Source organism: Hyperoodon ampullatus, assembly GCF_949752795.1.
Source record: "Hyperoodon ampullatus genome assembly, chromosome: 17".
NCBI lineage: Eukaryota > Metazoa > Chordata > Mammalia > Artiodactyla > Ziphiidae > Hyperoodon > Hyperoodon ampullatus.
In genome coordinates, this window is record NC_136930.1 from 9185720 (window position 1) to 9208914 (window position 23195).

Genomic DNA, 23195 nt, shown 5'->3' on the forward strand with positions numbered 1-23195 from the left:
TATCGACAAGGGAAATAGTATGATTTGTTGGATAAATAGCTTCTGTCATAGTTTTGCAGGGTCTGTTGTAAACGATATAAAGGAAATGGTTGCTTTAAAAAGAAACTTAAACAGTAAAACAGGAATGGAATTAAGCCAAATCCTGAGCATCAGAAGTAAGTGTCCATTAAGTAAGGCTTTAAATGTTTTCATATAAGTATACTGCTGCTTTTCAGGCTGAGTGCTACATACCTTTTTCCTCTCTGTCAAGCTGGTAGAACCTATTAGGAAGAGTATGACACCTTTAGGGTACTAGCAATGGGTACGGGTTAATAAAAAAGGTGCACAAAGCAAGCATGTACAACTTAACAAATCAGTAAGAAGCAGATGCACATATAGCAAGTCCCCAGGTAAAGAAACAGAACAGTGCCAGCACAGTTGATTTTTTTTTTTTTTTTGCGGTACGCGGGCCTCTCACTGCTGTGGCCTCTCCCGTTGCGGAGCACAGGCTCCGGACACGCAGGCTCAGCGGCCATGGCTCACGGGCCCAGCCACTCCACAGCATGTGGGATCTTCCCGGACCGGGGCACGAACCCGCGTCCCCTGCATCGGCAGGCAGACTCTCAACCACTGCGCCACCAGGGAAGCCCCACAGTTGATTTTTATCCATTGATTTTGAATCAGGCTAACTTGATACGTCTTCATTAATCTAACTAACAATCAGTGGAATCTTTTGGAGTTTGCTATACACACATATCATCTGTGAATAGTGAAAGTCTGGTTTCTTTCTAATCCATTTACCTTTCATTCTGTTTTCATCTTACTGCACTTGCTAAGACCTCCAGCGTAATGTTGAATAGAAATAACAACAGCATTCTTGTCCTTCCCCAATCTCAGAAAGAAATGTTTAATGTTTCACCATTAAATAGAATACTTGATATTTTTTTGGTCGTTTACTAATATTTATCTTGACAGGATGTTGAATTTTATCAGATGCCTTTTCTGCCTCTGTGCAAATCATCATAATATTCAGTAAATGCACTAAATTACATGGATTTTCTAATGTTAAAACAACTTTGCCCCAACTTTCCTGGGGCAAATGAAAGTTGTTCATATTGTATTATTTCTGTGTATAGCTGGATTCAATTTGTTAATATTTGATTTGGAATATTTGAAACTCTGTTCATAGTGAGATTGGCCTGCAGTTATTCTTCCTTGTCGAGTTTTGGGACCAAGGTTATCTTGACCTTGTAAAACTATTTGAAAAGTGTCTCCTCTTTTTCTGATCTCTGGAAGATTTCTTATAAGACTGGAGTTATTTCTTTCTTTAATATTTAGAACAGCTTGCTGGTGAAGCCTGGAGTTTTCTTTATGGGAATGTTTTACATTCTATTTGTTATTTTTTATGTCTGCTTTTTAAGTTGTGTTATTCTAATAATTTGTCAATTTCATCTAAATTTTCAAAAATTTTGGTGCAAGGTTCTTGCCATTTTTAGTGAAATTTTCTTCTAAATCCTGTTTTTTTTTTTCTGAGTTCCACAAGTTTGTATATAAATTAGTTTTGTTATCTATCAGTTCAAAGACTTTCTGATTATCTTTATGATTTCTTCTTTGACCCATTTGTTAATTAGAACTATATTTCCTATATTAAACCATATGGGGGATTTTTAGAGTATCTTTTGCTTATCAATTTCTAGCATAATTACATTGTGATCAGGGAATATACTCTGAGATTGTAATTCTTTATGGTTGAGTATATTGTTATCTCTGAAGCGGTTTCATGTATTTTTGAAAAGAAAGTATATTCTGCAGTTATTGAGTTTGGATGTTGTATATCACCCGCTGATTCAGGTTTATTAATCATGTTCTTCAAATATGCTGTATCCTTACTGATTTTTGTCTGCTTCTTCTAGAGGTATACTAAGATTCTTTCATTTTAATTGTGAATTAAACTTTAATTATGAATTAATTTTTCTGTGCATTTCTGCTACTTTTTGTTTTGTTTTGGGATTATGCTATTAGGTCAATATGGTTTAGAATTATTATATTTTCCTGGTAAATTGAACATTTTATCATTATGAAGGAGCTTCTTTATCTTACTAGTGGCTTTTTGTTTTATTTTGTGTGGTATTTATGTGCTACTTCATATAGTTTTCATTAATGTTTGCATCATATATCTTGTTACATCCTTTTACTTTAAGCCCTTTTGTATCCTTATGCTTTAGATAGCTCTTTTAAACAGCATACATTTTATTTCTAAGTGAACAGGCTTTGTCTTTTAATTGAAACCTTTTAATCCAGTTACATTTAATGCACATCTTAATATATTTGAGCTTAAATCTACCATCTATCTGCTTTTCTTTTTCCTCTGGGAAAAGGGTTATCTGGGTAATTTTTTTTAACATCTTTATTGGAGTATAATTGCTTTACAGTGGTGTGTTAGTTTCTGCTTTATAACAAAGAATAAGCTATACATATACATATATCCCCATATCTCCTCCCTCTTGCACCCTCCCTATGCCACCCCTCTAGGTGGTCACAAAGCACCAAGCTAATCTCCCTGTGCTATGTGGCTGCTTCTCACTAGTTATATATTTTACATTTGGTAGTGTATATATGTCCATGCCACTCTCTCACTTCATCTCAGCTTACCCTTCCCCCTCCCCATGTCCTCAAGTCCGTTCTCTGTGTCTGTGTCTTCATTCCCGTCCTGCCCCTGGGCTCTTCAGAACCTTTTTTTTTTTTTTTTTTTTTTTTAGATTCCATATATATGTGTTAGCATACGGTATTTGTTTTGCTTTTTTGACTTACTTCACTATGTATGACAGACTCTAGGTCCATCCACCTCACTACAAGTAACTCAATTTTGTTCTTTTTATGGCTGAGTAATATTCCATTGTATATATGTGCCACATCTTCTTTATCCATGCATCTGTTGATGGACACTTAGATTGCTTCCATGTCCTGGCTATTGTAAATAGTGCTGCAATAAACATTGTGGTACATGTCTCTTTTTGAATTATGGCTTTCACAGGTATATGCCCAGTAGTGGTATTTCTGGGTCATATGGTAGTTCTGATTTTAGTTTTTAAGGAACCTCCATACTGTTCTCCATAGTGGCCGTATCAGATTACATTCCCACCAACAATGCAAGAGTGTTGCCTTTTCTCCACACCCTCTCCAGCATTTATTGTTTGTAGATTTTTTGATGATGGCCATTCTGACCGGTGTGAGGTGATACCTCATTGTAGTTTTGATTTGCATTTCTCTAATGATTAGTGATGTTGAGCATCCTTTCATGTGTTTGTTGGCAACCTGTATATTGTCTTTGGAGAAATGTCTATTTAGGTCTTCTGCTGATTTTTGGATTGGATTGTTTGTTTTTTTGATGTTGAACTGCATGAGCTGCTTGTAAACGTTGGAGATTAATCCTCTGTCAGTTGCTTCACTTGCAAATATTTTCTCCCATTCTGAGGGTTGTCTTTTTGTCTTGCTAATGGTTTCCTTTGCTGTGCAAAACCTTTTAAGTTTCATTAGGTCCCACTTGTTTATTTTTGTTTTTATTTCCATTTCTCTAGGAGGTGGGTCCAAAAGGATCTTCCTGTGATTTATGTCATAGAGTATTCTGCCTTTGTTTTCTTCTAAGAGTTTTATAGTGTCTGGCCTTACATTTAGGTCTTTAATCTATTTTGAGTTTATTTTTGTGTATGGTGTTAGGGAGTGTTCTAATTTCATTCTTCTACATGTAGCTGTCCAGTTTTCCCAGCACCACTGATTGAAGAGGCTGTCTTTTCTCCACTGTATATTCTTGCCTCCTTTATTGAAAAGAAGGTGACAATATATGTGTGGGTTTATCTCTGGGCTTTCTATCTTGTCCCATGGATCTATATACCTGTTTTTGTGCTAGTACCATACTATCTTGATTACTGTAGCTTTGTAGTATAGTCTGAAGTCTGGGAGCCTGATTCCTCCAGATCTGTTTTTCTTTTGCAAGATTGCTTTGGCTATTTGGGGTCTTTTGTGTTTCCATACAAATTGTGAAATTTTTTGTTCTAGTTCTGTGAAAAATGCCACTGGTAGTTTGATAGGGATTGCATTGAATCTGTATATTTCTTTGGGTAGTATAGCCATTTTCACAATGTTGATTCTTCCAATCCAAGAACATGGTATATCTCTCCATCTATTTGTATCATCTTTAATTTCTTTCATCAGTGTCTTATAATTTTCTGTATACAGGTCTTTTGTCTCCTTAGGTAGGTTTATTCCTAGATATTTTATTCTCTTTGTTGCAATGGTAAATGGGAGTGATTTCACTTTCAGATTTTTCATCATTAGTGTGTAGGAATGCCAGAGATTTCTGTGCATTAATTTTGTATCCTGCTACTTTACCAAATTCATTGATTAATCCTAGTAGTTTTCTGGTAGCAACTTTAGGATTCTCTATGTATAGTATTATGTCATCTGCCAACAGTGACAGCTTTACTTCTTTTCTGATTTGGATTCCTTTTTATTTCTTTTTGTTCTCTGATTGCTGTGTCTAAAACTTACAAAACTATGTTGAATAATAGTGATGAGAGTGGACCACTGTGTCTTATTGCTGATCTTAGTGGAAATGGTTTCAGTTTTTCACCATTGAGGATGATGTTGGCTGTGGGTTTGTCATATATGGCCTTTATTATGTTGTGGTAAGTTCCCTCTATGCGTACTTTCTGGACGGTTTTTATCATAAATGGGTGTTGAATTTGGTGTTGAATTTTGTCAAAACCTTTTCCTGCATCTGTTGAGATGATCATATGTTTTTTCTCCTTCAATTTGTTAATATGGTGTATCACATTGATTGATTTGCATATATTGAAGAATCCATGCATTCCTGGGATAAACCCCACTTGATCATGGTGTATGATGCTTTTAATGTACAGTTGGATTCTGTTTGCTAGAACTTTGTTGAGGGTTTTTGCATCCATGTACATCAGTGTTATTGGACTGTAGTTTTCTTTTTTTGTGACACCTTTGTCTGGTTTGGTATCAGGGTGATGCTGGCCTCATAGAATGAGTTTGGGAGTATTACTCCCTCTGCTATATTTTGGAATAGCTTGGGAAGGATAGGCGTTTGCTCTTCTCTAAATGTTTGATAGAGTTCGCCTGTGAAGCCATCTGGTCCTGGGCTTTTGTTTGTTGGAAGATTTTAAATCACAGTTTCAATTTCAGTGCTTGTGATTGGTCTGTTTATATTTTCTATTTCTTCCTGGTTCAGTCTCAGGAGGTTGTGCTTTTCTAAGAATTTGTCCATTTCTTCCAGGTTGCCCATTTTATTGGCATAGAGTTGCTTGTAGTAGTCTCTTAGGATGCTTTGTTTTTCTGTGGTGTCTGTTGTAACTTCTCCGTTTTCATTTTTAATTTTATTGATATGAGTCCTCTCCCTCTTTTTCTTGATGAGTCTGGCTAATGGTTTATCAATTTTGTTTATCTTCTCAAAGAACCAGCTTTTAGTTTTATTGATCTTTGCTATTGTTTTCTCTGTTTCTATTTCATTTATTTCTGCTCTGATCTTTATCATTTCTTTCCTTCTGCTAACTTTGAGTTTTGTTTGTTCTTTGTTCTCTATCTACTTTTTTAGGTGTAAGGTTACATTGTTTATTTGAGATTTTTCTTGTTTCTTGAGGTAGGCTTGTATAGCTACATACTTCCCTCTTTGAATGGCTTTTGCTGCATCCCATAGGTTTTGGATCATTGTGTTTTCATTGTAATTTGTCTCCAGGTATTTTTTGATTTCTTGTTTGATTTCTTCAGTGATCTCTTGGTTATTTAGCAGTGTATTGTTTAGCCTCCATGTGTTTGTATTTTTTACAGATTTTTTCCTGTAATTGATATCTAGTCTTATAATATTCTGGTTGGAAAAGATAGTTGATATGATTTCAATTTTCTTAAATTTACCAAGGCTTGATTTGTGACCCAAGATATGATCTATCCTGGAAAATGTTCCATAAGCACTTGAGAAGAAAGTGTAATCTGCTGTTTTTGGATGGAATGTCCTACAAATACCAATTAAGTCCATCTTGTTTAATGTGTCATTGAAAGCTTGTGTTTCCTTATTTATTTTCATTTTGGGTGATCTGTCCATTGGTTAAAGTGGGCTGTTAAAGTCCCCTACTATGCTTGTATTACTGTCAATTTCCCCTTTTATGGCTGTTAGCATTTACCTTATGTACTGAGGTGCTCCTGTGTTGGGTGCATAAATATTTACAGTTGTTATATTTTCTTCTTGGGTTGATCCCTTGATCATTATGTAGTGTCCTTCTTTGTCTCTTGTAATAGTCTTTAATTTAACGTCTATTTTGTCTGATATGAGAATTGCTAATCCAGCTTTCTTTTGATTTCCATTTGCATGGAATATCTTTTTCCATCCCCTCACTTTCAGTATGTATGTGTCCCTAGGTCTGAAGTGGGCCTCTTGTAAACAGCATCTATATGGGTCTTGTTTATATATCCATTGAACCATCTATGTCTTTTGGTTGGAGCATTTAGTCCATTTACATTTAAGGTAGTTATCAATATGTATGTTCCTATGACCGTTTTCTTAATTGTTTTGGGTTTGTTATTGTAAGTCTTTTTTTCTCTTTTGTTTCCTGCCTAGAGAAGTTCCTTTAGCATTTGTTGTAGAGCTGGTTTGGTGGTGCTGAATTCTCTTAGCTTTTGCTTGTCTGTAAAAGTTTTAATCTCTGTCAAATCTGAATGAGATCCTTGCTGGGTAGAGCAATCTTGGTTGTAGGTTTTTCCCTTTCATCACTTTTAATATGTTCTGCCACTCCCTTCTGGCTTGCAGAGTTTCTGCTGAAAGATCAGCTGTTAACCTTATGGAGATTCCCTTGTATGTTAATTGTTGTTTTTCCCTTGCTGCTTTTAATATTTTTTCTTTGTATTTAATTTTTGATAGTTTGATTAATATGTGTCTAAGCATGTTTCTCCTTGGATTTATCCTGTATGGGACTCTCTGTGCTTCCTGGACTTGATTGACTATTTCCTTACCCATATTAGGGAAGTTTTCAACTATAATCTCTTCAAATATTTTCTCAGTCCCTTTTTTTTTTCTCTTCTTCTTCTGGGTCCTCTATAATTCAAATGTTGGTGCATTTAATGTTGTCCCAGAGGCCTCTGAGATTGTCCTCAATTCTTTTCATTCTTTTTTCTTTATTCTGCTCTGTGGTAGTTATTTCCACTATTTTATCTTCCAGGTCACTTATCCATTCTTCTGCCTCAGTTATTCTGCTATTGATTCCTTCTAGAGAATTTTTCATTTCTATTTATTGTGTTGTTCGTCATTGTTTATTTGCTCTTTAGTTCTTCTAGGTCCTTGTTAAACATATCTTGCATTTTCTCCATTCTATTTCCAAGATTTTGGATCACCTTTACTAGCATTACTCTGAAGTCTTTTTCAGGTAGACTGCCTATTTCCTCTGCATTTGTTTGGTCTGGTGGGTTTTTACCTTGCTCTTTCATCTGCTGTGTATTTCTCTGTCTTCTCATTTTGCTTAACTTACTGTGTTTGCGGTCTCCTTTTGCAGGCTGCAGGTTCGTAGTTCCTGTTGTTTTTGGTGTCTGCCCCCAGTGGGTAAGGTTGGTTCAGTGGGTTGTGTAGGCTAGTGGAGGGGACTGGTGCCTGTGTTCTGGTGGATGAGGCTGGATCTTGTCTTTCTGGTTGGCAGGACCATGTCTTGTGGTGTGTTTTGGGGTGTCTGTGACCTTATTATGATTTTAGGCAGCCTCTCTGCTAATGGGTGGGGTTGTGTTCCTGTCTTGCTAGTTGTTTGGGATGGGGTGTCCAGCACTGTAGTTTGCTGGTCATTGAGTGGAGCTGGGTCTTAGCATTGAGACGGAGATCTCTGGGAGAGCATTCGCCTTTTGATATTATGTTGTTCGGGAGGTCTCTGGTGGACCAATGTCCTGGACTTGGCTCTCCCACCTCAGAGGCTCAGGCCTGGCACCCAGCAGGAGCACCAAGATCCTGTCAGGTACATGGCTCAGAAATACAGGTAGAAAAAGAGAAAGAAAGAAAGAAAGAAAGAGAGAGAGAGACAGAAAGAAAAGAAAGAAAGAAAGAAAGAAGGAAGGAAATAAATAAATAAAATATGAAAATAGAAAAAAATTATTAAAAATTAAAAATAATTAAAATAGAGTGCGAAAGGAGAGAGCAACCAAACCAAAAATCGAGGCCACCAATGATAACAAGCACTAAAAATTATACTAAAAAAACAAAAAACAAATGGACAGTCAGAACCCTAGGACAAATGGCAAAAGCAAAGCAATACAGACAAAATCACACAAAGAAGCATGCACATACACACAAGAAGAGAAAAAGGAAAAAAAAATATATATATATATAAAATTAAAAAAGGAAGAGGGCAACCAAATCATTAAACAAATCAACCATAAATAATAAGCTCTAAATACTAAACTAAGATAAACATAATTCCAGAAACAAATTAGATGCAGAAAGCAAACCCCAAGTCTACAGTTTCTCCCAAAGTCCACCACCTAAATTTTGAGATGATTCGTTCTCTATTCAGTTATTCCACAGAAGCAGGTACATCAGGTTGATTGTGGAGATTTAATCCGCTGCTCCTGAGGCTGCTGGGAGACATTTCCCTTTGTCTTCTTTGTTCACATAGCTCCTGGGGTTCAGTTTTGGATTTGGCCCCGCCTCTGCGTGTAGGTCGCCTGAGGGCGTCTGTTCTTCGCTCAGACAGGACGTGGTTAAAAGAGCGGCTGATTAGGGGGCTCTGGCTCACTCAGGCTGGGGGAGGGAGGGGTACGGAGTGCGGGGCGAGAGTGCGGTGGCAGAGGCTGGCATGACATTGCACCAGCCTGAGGCACACCGTGCGTTCTCCCGGGGAAGTTGTCCCTGGATCCCAGGACCCTGGCAGTGGCGGGCTGCACAGGCTCCCGGGATGGGAGGTGTGTATAGTGACCTGGGCTTGCACACAGGCTTCTTGGTGCTGCAGCAGCAGCCTTAGCATCCCATGCCCTTCTCTGCGGTCTACGCTGATAGCCGCGGCTTACGCCCGTCTCTGGAGCTTGTTTAGGTGGTGCTCTGAATCCCCTCTCCTCGCGCACCCTGAAACAATGGTCTCTTGCCTCTTAGGCAGCTCCAGACTTTTTCCCGGACTCCCTCCCGGCCAGCCGTGGTGCACTAACCCCTTCAGGCTGTGTTCATGCCGCCATTCCTCTCCCTGCGCTCCGACCGAAGCCTGAGCTTCAGCTCCCAGCCCCGCCCGCCCCGCCCGCCCCGCCCGCCGACAGCCAAACCTCTCGGGCTGGTGAGTGCCGGTCGGCCCGATCCTCTGTGCGGGAATCTCTCCGCTTTGCCCTCCGCACCCCTGTGGCTGCGCTCTCCTCCGCGGCTCCGAAGCTGCCCCCTCTGCCACCCGCAGTCTCCGCCCGCGAAGGGGCTCCTAGTGTGTGGAAACTTTTCCTCCTTCCCAGCTCCCGCCCAGAGGGAATGGTCCTGTCCCTATTCTTTTGTCTCTGTTTTTTCTTTTTTCTTTTGCCCTACCCAGGTACGTGGGGAGTTTCTTGCCTTCTGGGAAGTCTGAGGTCTTCTGCCAGCGTTCAGTAGGTGTTCTGTAGGAGTTGTTCCACATGTAGGTGTATTTCTGATGTATTTGTGGGGAGGAAGGTGATCTCCATGTCTTACTCCTCCGCCATCTTGAAGGTCTCCTCCCATCTATCTGCTTTTTATTTGTTTTGCCTATTCTCTGATTCTATTCCCTTTCTTTCATTTGACTTGAACATTTTTTTCAAATCATTTGATTTTTTTTACCACTGCCTTATTAATTTGGAAGTCTCTACTTGTTTGCTATTGTTTTAGTGATTACTCCTAGAAATTAGTGAGGTTTTTTGACATCAAATTTTAATGTTAATAAAAACTTTTACTTTTCTCCCAAATATAAAAGAATCTTAGATCACTTTCACTCTCTCATTTGTGTAACTTTTGTCATATGTTTGTACATTTCATTCTTCCTCACAATATATGCTTTTTTATATTCTTTTCCATTATGGTTTATTACAAGATATTGAATATAGTTCCCTGTGCTATACAGTAGGACCTTGTTGTTTATCTATTTTATCTATAGTAGTTTGTATCTGCAAGTCCCAAACTCTTAATTTATCCCTCCCCCATCCCTTTTCTCCTTTGGTAACTGTAAATTTGTTTTCTATGTCTGTGAGTCTGTTTCTCTTTTGTAAATAAGTTCATTTGTATCATATTTTAGATTGCACATGTAAGTGTTATCATATGTTATTTGTCTTCCTCTGTGTGACTTACTTCAGTTAATATTATAATCTCTAGGTCTATCCATGTTGCTGCAGATGGCATTATATCATTCTTTTTTATGGCTAATATTCCATTATATCTATGTCTATATCTATCTATCTATCTATATCTATACCTATATATATATATATATATCACATCTTCTTTATCCATTCATCTGTTGATGGACATTTAGTTTGCTTCCGTGTCACAATGTACTTTAAATTCCACTAACGTCCTACATTATTATTGCTTTATACAGTTAGAAATAATATTAATTAAATATTGAAAAAGTGTTATGTTCTAAATCTTAGGTTACAATAGCTTTGTTGCCTCTCCCTGGTAATTTTGTGCTCTTATATTTCCTTTTCCTTTTTCTTCTCTTGCAATCCTTCTGTCTTCTGTGGTTGTATTTCTTACCTTGCATTGCACTGTTGATTTTGATGCTTTTCCTGGCATTCATTCATTGCAATTTAGGTAGTGTTTACATTATTTCTGATCTTTACATTTTTCTATTTTTTGCTTCTCTCCTCTGCTTGTGTTTTGGCCACATGTGAAAACAGGTGACCTGGACTGCTAATGTGTTACATACTAGCTACCTGATTACTCAGGCTAGTGGATTCCCTGTCATCTACTTGTCCTATGACTTTCTTGGGAAGAAATTGGTCACCAAGGGGACTCTCCTCTCTGGAAGCAGACAATCCCCCTTATCTGGATGTCATCAATGTTCTCATTTTAGAACCTGCACCCCTACTGCTGCATGACAAAGGAGACACCTGTTATGGAATTGCGAGTACTAACAGAAACTTTTTTTTAACTTTTTCTTTTAAATGTTGTTTAAAACAAGCATAGGAACATCCCAAGCAAAACTCGACAAATCACTTTGTGTTATATTAACAATCATTGAACTAGAATGTTTGGGAATATCTTTTGGAATGATAGGAAGAAGCTATGAGTGGAGATTATAATAAAAGCTTATCATTCTGGGTCGTTAACATCTGTGAGGTGCTTGTACAATGATGCTGCTACTCATAAAGCAAGCTGCAAAATGTAAAGGAAAAAAACCCACAAAAGGGGGGCTAAAAACAATGAAAACATTTTTATTTAAGAATTCCTGGGGAGTTCCCTGGTGGTCTAGTAGCGAGGATTCGGCACTTTCACTGCCGCCGTGGCCTGGGTTCAGTTCTTGGTTGGGGAACTGAGATCCTGCAAGCTGTGTGGTGCGGCCAGAAGAAAACAAAATTCCTGCCTCACCATATAATACAATTGGTCCTCTCAGAAACAGTTACTTAGCGCCACAGGGAGAGTTGAAGATTTTTTCTCTGTTACTTAAATTTGTATGCTCACTGTCAAACAAGTTGAATAATGATTCAGATGAGAATGATTTTTCTTACCCTTTTATGAAATTCAGCCCATTCTGACTCATTGGGCAGTTGCCTGAAAAGAACATATTTAACAGGAGCCTCACCAACGTGTTTGAAAAGGCATCTAAAAAGTGAAAATTGGGGGCTTCCCTGGTGGCGCAGTGGTTGAGAGTCTGCCTGCCGATGCAGGGGACATGGGTTCGTGCCCCGGTCCAGGAAGATCCCACATGTTGCAGAGCGGCTGGGCCCGTGAGCCATGGCTGCTGAGCCTGCGCATCCAGAGCCTGTGCTCCGCAATGGGAGAGACCACAACAGTGAGGGGCCCGCATACCACACACACACAAAAAAAAAATGAGGGGAAAGAAGAAAATGTCCTCAAAGAACTCTGTAACATTTTGATATCATCAATAATTGCTGTGTGGCATAGCTTTCTCCTTTAGAGGAGGGAGGACTTATTGACTCTCGGGGGAAAAGTAAATAAGAAGGCCATGATTGACACTTATGATTACAGGAACCTACATACTGTTGCATAGAGTAATAAAATAACTGAAGATTTTTACCACAAATTGATACACATCTGCTCATAACAATCACCAATACCATAAATGGCAATGAAAGTGACCTTAAGCATTGACAAGAAGAATACCCCTAATAGAAATGGCTGGAGAGTATCAAAGTTTCCTACAGAAGAAAGTTAATAAGCCTAATTTTGGAAACACAGTTGAGAACATCTGGTTAAGGGTACGCTGAGAAGGAAACATGTGATGTCACTACTGTGGATGGCTGGGCAGTTAGGGGAGAGGAATGATGCATTTCTCACACGGATTATAAAGCAGGTGCGGGGATATGATCTGGTTGTTATAGGAAACTTGAACTATTCAGACATCTGCTGAAAAGCCTTACTCTGCCAAAAGCATGGTTTTGATATACTCTTCAATTGGCTTGATGAGACTTTGTTCTCCAAGAAGATAGAAGTTGTAACATGCAGAACTTCGGAACCAGTTCTTGTCAGGAAGGAAGAGCTCACTGGTGATGCAGAAGTAATACAAGAAATCTCAGATTTCATAATAAGGAAAAAAATAAAGTAATTCCAAGAATAATCAGACATATAAATTAGTGTCAAGGAAATCAAATTGAAACAAAATCAGAGGAAAGTATAGTTCATTGGTGGGTGATTATAGAGAAGAATGTGGCTTAAGATTGGTAGAAGGGCCCCCAAATAGAATTTCAGAAAACAAAATACTCATAATCCCCATGCACTATGAAAGTTAGAGGTGTATAAAGAAATCAGTGTGGCTGCAAAGAAGTCTCTGCTGAGCTCCAATCTTATAAGGAATCTACTAATGTCCAAAGGAGGTTTAAATAACAAAAAGCATATAGGATGATGGAAAAACAAAAATGTAGACTTTCTATTAGGCTTAAGATGAATGCTAAAGAAACAGAGAGGTACTGTAGCTGGGCTGAGCAGGGGGTGGGTCTCAAGATGTCTCTGTTTAACATCATTCCCTAAATGTAGGTAGGAGAGCACCTCCTTCAAATAACACTACTCACTAGATGCCCACCCTGTCCCTTTGTTTGGGTTTATAAAAATGCTGGGGGTACTTTGGCATTGCTTTGTACAGTGTGCTGGCCCTCGTTCTTGGGCATTCCTTGGTCAGCAGCCAGCATCTTAATAAACATCACTTATTCATGTCTCAGTCATCCAGTGCTAAGAACTCTTCAATCTCTTTCTCTTTACTTTTTTCTCAAATTCCCTCACCCTACTTTATCCCAACGAGGGCAAGTTATTCTTAGACTTTGGGATGCTCTTTCCTCCTTAAATTCTCTTGTCTCCACCAGCTTGCCACGAATATTTCCTAAGTTAAGGAAGCAAATGGAGGAAAAGTAAGGAGAAAACACACTTTTTTCCCTCAAAATAATCTTACCTTTCTATTTTTAAAAATTACACTTTTTATTTTCAGATAATTGTAGATTCACATGGAGTTATAAAAAATGATACAGAGATCCCATTTACCCTTTACCCAGTTTTCTCCAATGGTAACATCTTGAAAATGAAGAATACAATATCCCAGCCAGGAGATCAACATTGCTCCCTCCATCAGTCTTCATTTCTATTTGCCCAGTTTTGCCTGTGCTTATGTGTGTGTGTGTGTTTTGTTATATGTAATTTTATCACATGTGCATGTTGATGGGAGCCACCACCACAGTCAAGATCCACAGCAGTTGCATCACTGCAAACTCCCTCATGGTGCCCTTTTAATAACCACACCCACCTCCCTCCAGTAGCCCCTGCCCAACTTCTGGAAACCATTAACGTGGTCTTCCTTTATAAATTTTTATATATGCTTGTTTTTTCAAAAATCTCATACAAATGAAATCATTTAGTATGTAATCTTGGGGGATTTTTTTTTTCTCTCGGAAATTCAGTATGCTGCAGGCAATAAGGAAAAAGAGATAACGTCTATTTTGGGGATCACAGAAAGAAATGCACATTCTATTTGGCATGTTTTCCTTTCTTGAAAGTAATATTCAAAGTGGAAAGGCTAGAATGGACCATATGCTGCCAAATGTATATGACCATTTCCAATCTCTATTCTGAGCTCCAAATCCAGATTTATACTTCCTTCTGGAAAGTTCCACATGGATCACTTGAAGCAAATTCAAATGCAGCATGTTCGAAATCAAAGGTGTCATATGTCATCCTCTCCCCATAAAAAAAACCCTCTGCTTCACCTGTACTTCTTGCCTTAACTACAGGCCCCATAGTCCCTAAAATCACCAATCTTCATGTCATAGTGGGCATCTCTCACCCCTGCCATTGATTCCACTCCTTATCTCACTGTCGTTAGCACCTTAGTCTTTACCTACTGTAAAATGTCCCTGGCTTATGCTTCTCTCCATTCCCATTGCCTCTTTCATAGTAAGACCCACAATATCTCTCATGTAAACTCTGGCAAAGCATCTTCACTGCTCTGTCTCTCAGTTCCTCTTGCTTCAGTATCTCACTAACCCCACTGTCAAGATTAACTTTCTCCAACGATGACCTGGTTATATTATTCCTCTGATATTGGACTATTTCATCCTGTCCTGTTTCCCACAGAGGAAAACCCAGGAGTAGATGTCTTTCAGTTGTCACATTCCATAAGCTCCCATAAGAAACACATTTGAAGTCCTGGCCTGTCTCACACGTTGAAGCAGCAACTAGTAGGGATTATAGCAGAGAGAAATAGGTCATTTCTTCTAATGGGTGGGGAAAAGGCTTACTCTAGTGGTAAAGTGTTACATGTGTGTTCTATCCCTGACAAGTCTTCCACAACATACTGGATCGTCAAAGCTGAAAAGGCCTGCCTTGTCAATCTCCTTCAAAGGGAAACTTCCCTACTACCCATTGCTGGCTGAAGGCACCTTTCTCAGAATGTCTTTAGGCATAGGTGGTCATTTCCTATATCTGCAGTGTCCAGTCTTCCCTACCCTGGCCACATTTTATTGAACTGGAACTTCCCAAGGGCATGCAATTACAGGCAGCCAAAAGCATTCAAGAAGTCTTGACTTGCAAGCTCTACTCAAATATGATTTTACTCCCTCAGGAGTTTGACCTAGAGATATGGGGAGGGGATAGAGGAGTTAGTAGAAGAAGTATAAGTGGAGAGATTGGAATCCTCACAGCTTGTTGGTGGGAATGTAAAATGGTGCTGATGCTGTGGAAAACAGAAAGGACATTTCTCAAAAAATTAAAATAGAGTTACCATATGATCCAGCAGTCTCATTTCTGGGTATTTATCTGAAAGAATTGAAATCAGATTCTTGAAGACATATTAGCACTCCCATGTTCATTGCATCACTATCCACAGTAGCCAAGATGTGGAAACCTAAATGTACACTGATGTATGTATGGATAAAGAAGATGTGGTATATACATACAATGCTTATTATTTGGTCTTAAAAAAGAAGGAAATTCTACAATATGTGACAATATAGATGAACCTTCAGGGCATTATGCTAAGTGAAATAAGCTGTCAGAGGAAGACAGATACTGCATGATTCTACTTGGATGAGGTATCTAAAATAGTCAAAATCATAGACTCAAATAGTAGGATGGTGGTTGCCAGGGGCTGGGGGGAGGGAGAAATGGGGACTTGTTAATCAATGAGCATAAAGTTAAGCAAGATGAGTAAATACTAAAGATCCGCTGTACAACGTTGTACCTGTAGTCATCAGTACTATTCAGTTGACCCTTGAACAACATGGGTTTGTACTGTATGGGTCCACTCATACCTGGATTTTTTTCAATAAATATTTTGGAGATTTGAGACAATTTGAAAAAAATCATAGACAAACCACGTAGCCTAGAAATATTGGAAAAAGTCAGGTATGTCATGAATGCATAATATATATGTAGATACTAGTCTATCCTTATGTAGGCATAAGGTGAGAGATATTTAATATAAAATTAATAACCTGTTAGTTTCCTTACTGTTTTATAACTTTGCTTTTAAAGCATTTTTGAAACATTTTTGTATAGTGTGCCTCTCTCCCTTATAATTGGAGAAACTGTGTATCAGCTTATGATGACAGATAAGTTTTTTAAAAAGTGTAACACTGTTTCCAATACTGTATTATGAATATGACTATAATACTTTATGCCTTAAAAATATTATAATAATTCATTCATTAGGTATAGCTAGGCTACTGTGAAACAATTATATTGATTACAGTATGCTATCATAAAGCAATTATACTGCTGTTACAAATGCTGTTATCAGTGCATGAGTTGGTATACCTATAAGTAAATATGAATTTCTTTTTCACATTATCTTTTCATTTTTGATGTCGAATGTTAGTAATACATAGAGCATATAATGTTTTGTATCATATAAGACAATATTAATGTAGATAGTGACAGACAGATGATTCATCTTGCAAACAGATGACATAAACTTACGGTATCAATAAATACAGTATAGTACTGTAAATGTATTTTCTCTTAATTTTGATTTTCTTAATAACATTTTCTTTTTTCTAGCTTACTTTATTGTAATAATACCATATATGATACATGTACGTATAATTCAAAATATGTATTAATCGACTGTTTATATTATTGGTAAGGCTTCCAGTCAACATAGACTATTAGTAGTTAAGTTTAGGGGGAGTGAAAAGTTATATGTGGATTTTCGACTGCAGGGGGCTGGTGCCCTTAACCCTGCATTGTTCAAGGGTCAACTTTAATGAAACTTAAAAATTTGTTAAGGGGGTAGATCTCATCTTAAGTGTTCTTACCACAATGAAATTTAAAAAAATTAAAAATCAATGAAAAAATTACAATTGTTCTTCAACCCTTCAAAATGTCAAAAATTTAAAAACTATCTTACTATTGATTGGAAATGCATAACAAAATAAAAAATAGTAAAATTAATATTTATTTATAACACTCTAATTTAAAACATTAGAGACATTGAGAATTAAGGTGTATTATTTCTTTGTAAAAAACTTAAGAAAAACAGATTGAAAGGTGGTTGCCTTCTTCTTTTCATATAACTTATGGTATGGAGTGAGCACCTCTTCTATGCTTTGGGAATTGTCATACTCCTTTGGACCACCTCCCAGCATTTTAACTGTTGTGCTTTCAATGTCATGACATATCTCTGAGAGTTCCTTTAATGTGAACATTTTTCCTGATGTCACTTCCTCTGTGACACCTTTATCTTTTTTGTCACAAGTGCTTTTATCATTCATGTGGGTAAGTCGTTGGCCTTCACTAAGTTCCTCCAGCTGTGTATCTAGGGTCTCTTGATGGGCAGCAGTGTCAATATTCCAAGTCAGCCCCTTTTTTTTTTTAATAGATGTTTGATTCGAATTTCACTTCCAAGTGTTACCACTTTTTGTTTCTTTGCTGCACTTTCATTTGATTGGCTAATTCTCTCTTTTAAGTATTCATTTTCATAAAATGTCTTAAGGGTTTACCACGAAAAGCCAAGGAAGCAACACAACTACATGCTTGTGTGAACTGAATAACAGATGCTCAGTGACCAGTCACCAACAGACTTTGAAAGAAGTGACATGATGAGTCATCAATCATGAGTACATCCATTATTTACATAGTGATCTGTGGACTGAAGGGCTAACAGTGAAGTTTGCACATTATCCAATTAGGTGGTCTATTGTGGCAGCTGAAATTTGAACTATATGTCAGGGAACTGCTGTTATTTAACTGAACCGTGGTAACTGAAATTCACACATACTGGAACTGTGCAAAAAGAGGACTGCTCACAGGTACAACAATGCCTTTCTAAGCCCTCACCTTCCTGGGGTCTTGAAACGTCAGGATGACTCGACGTCTTTCTTCTTAAATTGAGGTAAACCTTATACGCTGTAAATGCACAGCCCTTAGGCGTACAATTAGATGAGTTTTGAGAAATATCAATATATACATCCGTGTAACCACTAGTTCCATCCATTTCTTGAGCCTCCTTTCCCTGCGTGAAGTCTTTCTGTATAAATCACCATGAGACACACTCTAGTCTGAGTATTATGTTGTAAAAAAAAAAAGAAAGTATACCGTCCCAAATAGTTACATATAATACATCTTGTTTTGATGAGCTTGCCCCTTTTTATGTGGGCCAAGTCACCCACAACAGGTGCAGTGTTAGAGCTACTATATCATAAGAAAGAAGTTGTATTCTTCTCATTAGATTTCCTGAAAATTGCCACTCATTAAAATTTCTTCCCTGAAATGTTGTTGGTTGGGGTTCCATGTATAAGAATCTGGAGGAGTCAGCTTTCCTGCTAGGTTTTAAGAGCATCTCAATTTTAATCACCTGTTTTTATAGCCATGATTTTAAACCTTTTGTTTTGAGGGCAAAATGTTAGAAGGAAACATAAAAGCAAGCAAACTACTGCCATTCTGTTCATTCTCAGAACTACTTGATGTTGTGTCTCATGGAAAAATCCTGATGCATTTCCTGAAATTGTACGTGGTTCACACAGGCTAGGTAATCTTTCAACTGTTCTTTACTTTAGGCATCTCCGTGGTAGAGATACTTGTCTCTGGACATCTGAATGACTGGTCTGGGAGTAAGCTTGGTAGAGTTCTACTGGGAGCCAATGCAGAAGGAGGAGATTGCATTTCTGGGACCGTTCTCCTTTGGTGAGTTGAATACATATGAATGAATAATTCTTTACTAAGAGAAACTGATCTTGCTGAATGGAAGTGCATAGCAGAGCCCTAGGGGAAATCTGGGAAACAGAACTATAATTATCTCCTCTGTGCTTATTGCTACACTTAGGAAGGATTCTATGAACTGGTTAGAAAGTGATCAATTTCCCCTTACATTAACTTCAACCTAGGGCCTGTTTGTACTCATAATTAGACTATTGGGATTAAAGGGCTAAGAAAAGTGAAATGGTTGGGACTTTTGAATTTTATTGGTGATTATTTGGTGTCCTAGGATCTACTGAATGGTGTCTTGGTTGCCTCAAAAGAGGAACTGATGCTCCTACTTCACAGGGTTTTAATTCTTGGCTTGACAAAAACTGATGGGAAGTTAAAAACTACACTGGTAAAGTTACCTATGCAGTAAACAAGATAGAACTCAGGAGGTCCCACCTGAATTCTTATCATATTTAAATTATACTATAAAAATATTATTTCTTCTAAAAATCTCAAAACCTTCTATGATGTTTTTGGCACTCATATCTGGGAAAACATATAGATTCTGGGATTGTATTTTCCATATTTGAATATGGTGAGTGAGGTGCTAGAAATCCATATCATGGTTAGTACTTGGGATAATTATTTTTTATTATTACTAATATTATTATAGTAATATATGCCCATGGAAAAAATTTAAACAATGCAAAAGAGTATGAAATTAAAAATATCCCATGATATCATTCAATTCCAGTTCGACTTTTCTGATATAACCACTTTTCATAATTCTTATTGTTAGTTCTTCTGGTGTTTAAATCTTGTATTTCTTTCTGTATTCAGCAACTTAGCATAGCATCTGTTTTTACCCCAGTATGAAAAGGAGAAATTGACTTAATTCTATTACTCTCACACCCTTCTCCTTACTCATAATTTTAATTTATTATATATAATTATATATTATTATTTTTATTCATATACATTTATAACTTTAGATGTTACACTTAAACCAGTATTTCTTAATTAACTTCAGATATTATCTTTTGATTCATGTCTATATAAAATGACATTATTGTTTCTACTCAATATTATAACTATAGTTAAGAATTCTAGACTTTGTCTTTAGGTTAGTTTTAAATACTGTATCAATGAACAACCAAGAAGAAAGATATCAACCACAGAAAAGGAAATGTTCAAAATTTTGTCATTTTCTTTCCCAATTCCTTCTATTTTGTGTGTGTGTGTGTGTGTGTGTGTGTGAGATGTCTTTAGCTGTCAGTGTTTTTTGAATCATTGAACTGAATATTGCTCAATTGCCTCTGAAGTATTTTTTTTCACATTAGATATATCTGTGAAAAGCTTTCAGAGTTTTTTTCGTGTTTGAAAATGAACTTATTTTGTCATCACATGTGATTAATAGTTTGTGTAAAATTCTAGGGTCGATATTAATCCCCTTCTCAGAACCTTGAAGATATTGTTCCATTTCTTCTAGCATCCAGTATTTTGAATGAGATATTTGGTAGCAATATGAGTCTTGCTTGCTTTTGTTTTCATTTTCTGGAAGCTTCTAGGGTTTTCTCTTTATCTTGGGAGTACTTAAAATTTTATTAGAATGTGTCTGTAAGACTTTTTCAATAATCTTTGTGGTACCATTCTTATCTAGTAATTTTCTTCAGCTCTGGGATATTTTTCTTCTACTATATCTTTGATTACTCCCTCCTATTTTCTTTCTGAAGTTTTTCCTTTCATCCCACCTTATATGACAGTCAAATTTTTCTATATTTCTACCTTTTTGTCTTTTCTTGATCAATGCTTGGAAGATACCTTATTTATTTATTCCTATTTCTATTTTTTTTAACCAATCATATTTTTACTTCTAAGAACTCTTTATTTGGTTCTTTGATTTTTTAAAAAAATAGATGGCAGTCTGTTTTTGTTTCTTGGGTATCATACATTTTCATTAATCAATTAATTAAATATTAAAAATTTAAAAACGTTTTCTTCTGTTCTCCCAAATAATCTTGTTTCATTCAAACTTATTCATTTTCTTTATTTACCTTTTCATTTTTATTTCACATTATTAATTTTCCTCAAATGTTGGGCAGTGCTTCTTTATTAATTCATATTTAAAATTACTTATGAGGGACTAGGTTGATTAATATAGATGGTTAGCATGAGTTCTTCTGTCATTGTGTAGGCCTTCCCCTAAACAGGCCTCTGCTATGAGTAGAAAGTTGATTTTGGGCTCTGTGAACAGAGTTCATATGTGTTAGTTGGCCAGCTTCATTTCCTGCTTAGCAAGCAGAGAGATGACAGGTATGGTATATTCTCTCTTCAAGCATAAATGAGATGAGTTTTGGCCTGCAACGTTCATGCTAAGAGATGTTGATTTTATCCCATTTCTTTGGAGCACATTTATCTTTTCTTTCGCTCTTTCTTACTTTACCCTATAGATACTTACTCTTTTATTTCTACTATTTATACCAGATCCTGAGTTTTCTTAGGAAGGATGGTCCCACAACTCTGAGATAGTAAGCACATGTATTAAGTGAACCCTCATAAAATACAACAAAGGAAGTTACTTTGAGAACTGCTTGACCTTTGTAGTCTCCAAATCTTTTTCAGGTTTTATTACTGTAAATAGTGGTTATTCATTTAGAATAGTTGATTAAAGAGTTTAAGTTAAATAGAATACCTCCTGAAGACTTTAAGTTCCCTGCAGTTTTTATGGTTTATTTGGAAACTGTGGGGTCTGATTTTAGTCCCATCTGAATGTGCTCATTGAGTAATCTCTTCATTTTTTAAATAGTAATCTACTTCACCCTATGTTATAGGTTCATTATTCATTTTTTAGCAAGTAATCCTCTATTTTCATCCTGCTAGTCCATTAATTAATCTGTTCAATTTTGAAAAGGTAATCTTCTACTTTACCTGATGTTATAGGTCCACTGATTAAATAGGCATGTCTTCTAAACTCTATGCTAGTTTCCTTCCTAACTAATTGCAGGTCTGTGTTCCTTGGGCCAGTATTCTACATGATGAACAACTAGGCTTTAAGTTTTACTCATTCAATATAGACAATTTTTACCCACAATTTCACATTGTAATTTTGTGAATAAAAGTATCTAAGATTTGAAAATAGTGCACTTGGACCCAGGGGCAGTTCTCAACTAAGTCCCAAGTACACAAACTTTTTCTTAAAGGGACACATAGTAAATGTTTTAGTCTTACTGCCATACAGTCTGTGTCTCTGCCACTCAAATCTGCTACTGGAGCCCAAAAGCAGCATAAATAAAACATAAAAGGATGGGTATGGCTATATTCCTATAAAAACTTTATTTAGGCCTCTGTCCTGTGATCTGTAGTAGTTTTTTAACTAGATTAAGTCATATAAAATCAACATAAACTTCTCATACTGAGGCTCACAAAGAAACTACATTCACAAATGAGTCAGTTGGTGCCATTCTCCCACTTGATAATATCCTCATTGAAAATATGCTAGTGTATAATGGGCATATGTTTTCCTCTTTATTATCCTGATATTGTAATGAATTGAAATTGCTTGTGGATGAAATAGATTTAATGCTTTTTAGAATAAAAAGATAAGTATTCTTTATATCACTCGTATGGGTTTTCTTTCACATGTTAGGTTACAGACAATTGATTTTGCTATCAAATTGTCTTAAAGAATGAACATGCATCATTCAACAACTTCAAATCACAAATTATCATTTTTAGCAGACATCCTTCAGCATTTAATTGGCTTATATCCAATGATCTTGTATCAAATTATTCATTTTTACAGAGGTATATTTTCAACCAATTTATTTTTTAGAGTTCTCTAAGGAATTACATTGTTAAAAGTTAGCTGTTCTGAGAATGCTGTATATTATTAGAAGTCCTATATTATTTGAAAAGTTTCCAAAATACTGTGATTTAAGGCATGCTCTATAATATAAAATTCTTGGATCTTTATTGATAAATATACACCTATTGTCATTTTATTAATTGCTTTCTGGTTGTTTTTATAATTCTTTTTCATTCCTTTCTTCTTATTTTGCTCTCTTTCCTTGTGATTTGATGACTATCTTAATATTATATTTGGTTTCCTTTCTTGAATCAGGAAACTGGGGTCTTCCCATGCAGTTGATCTTCTTTAATTTCATGGAAATTATAAATTTCACAACTGTTAATTATTAGCCATTAGGAAGGTCCTGAATTTGGACCTTTCCCCAGAAGCTAATTACATGTGCTTTTGCATACTTGGTTTATATGTGACTTTGTGTAAACTTTTTCCATTTATTGTGTGTCTCTGTGTTTCCATTTACTTTTATCTGGATGATTGTATGTATTTCTTTGTATTTATTTATCCCCAATTTGGATGAAATGAGCTATC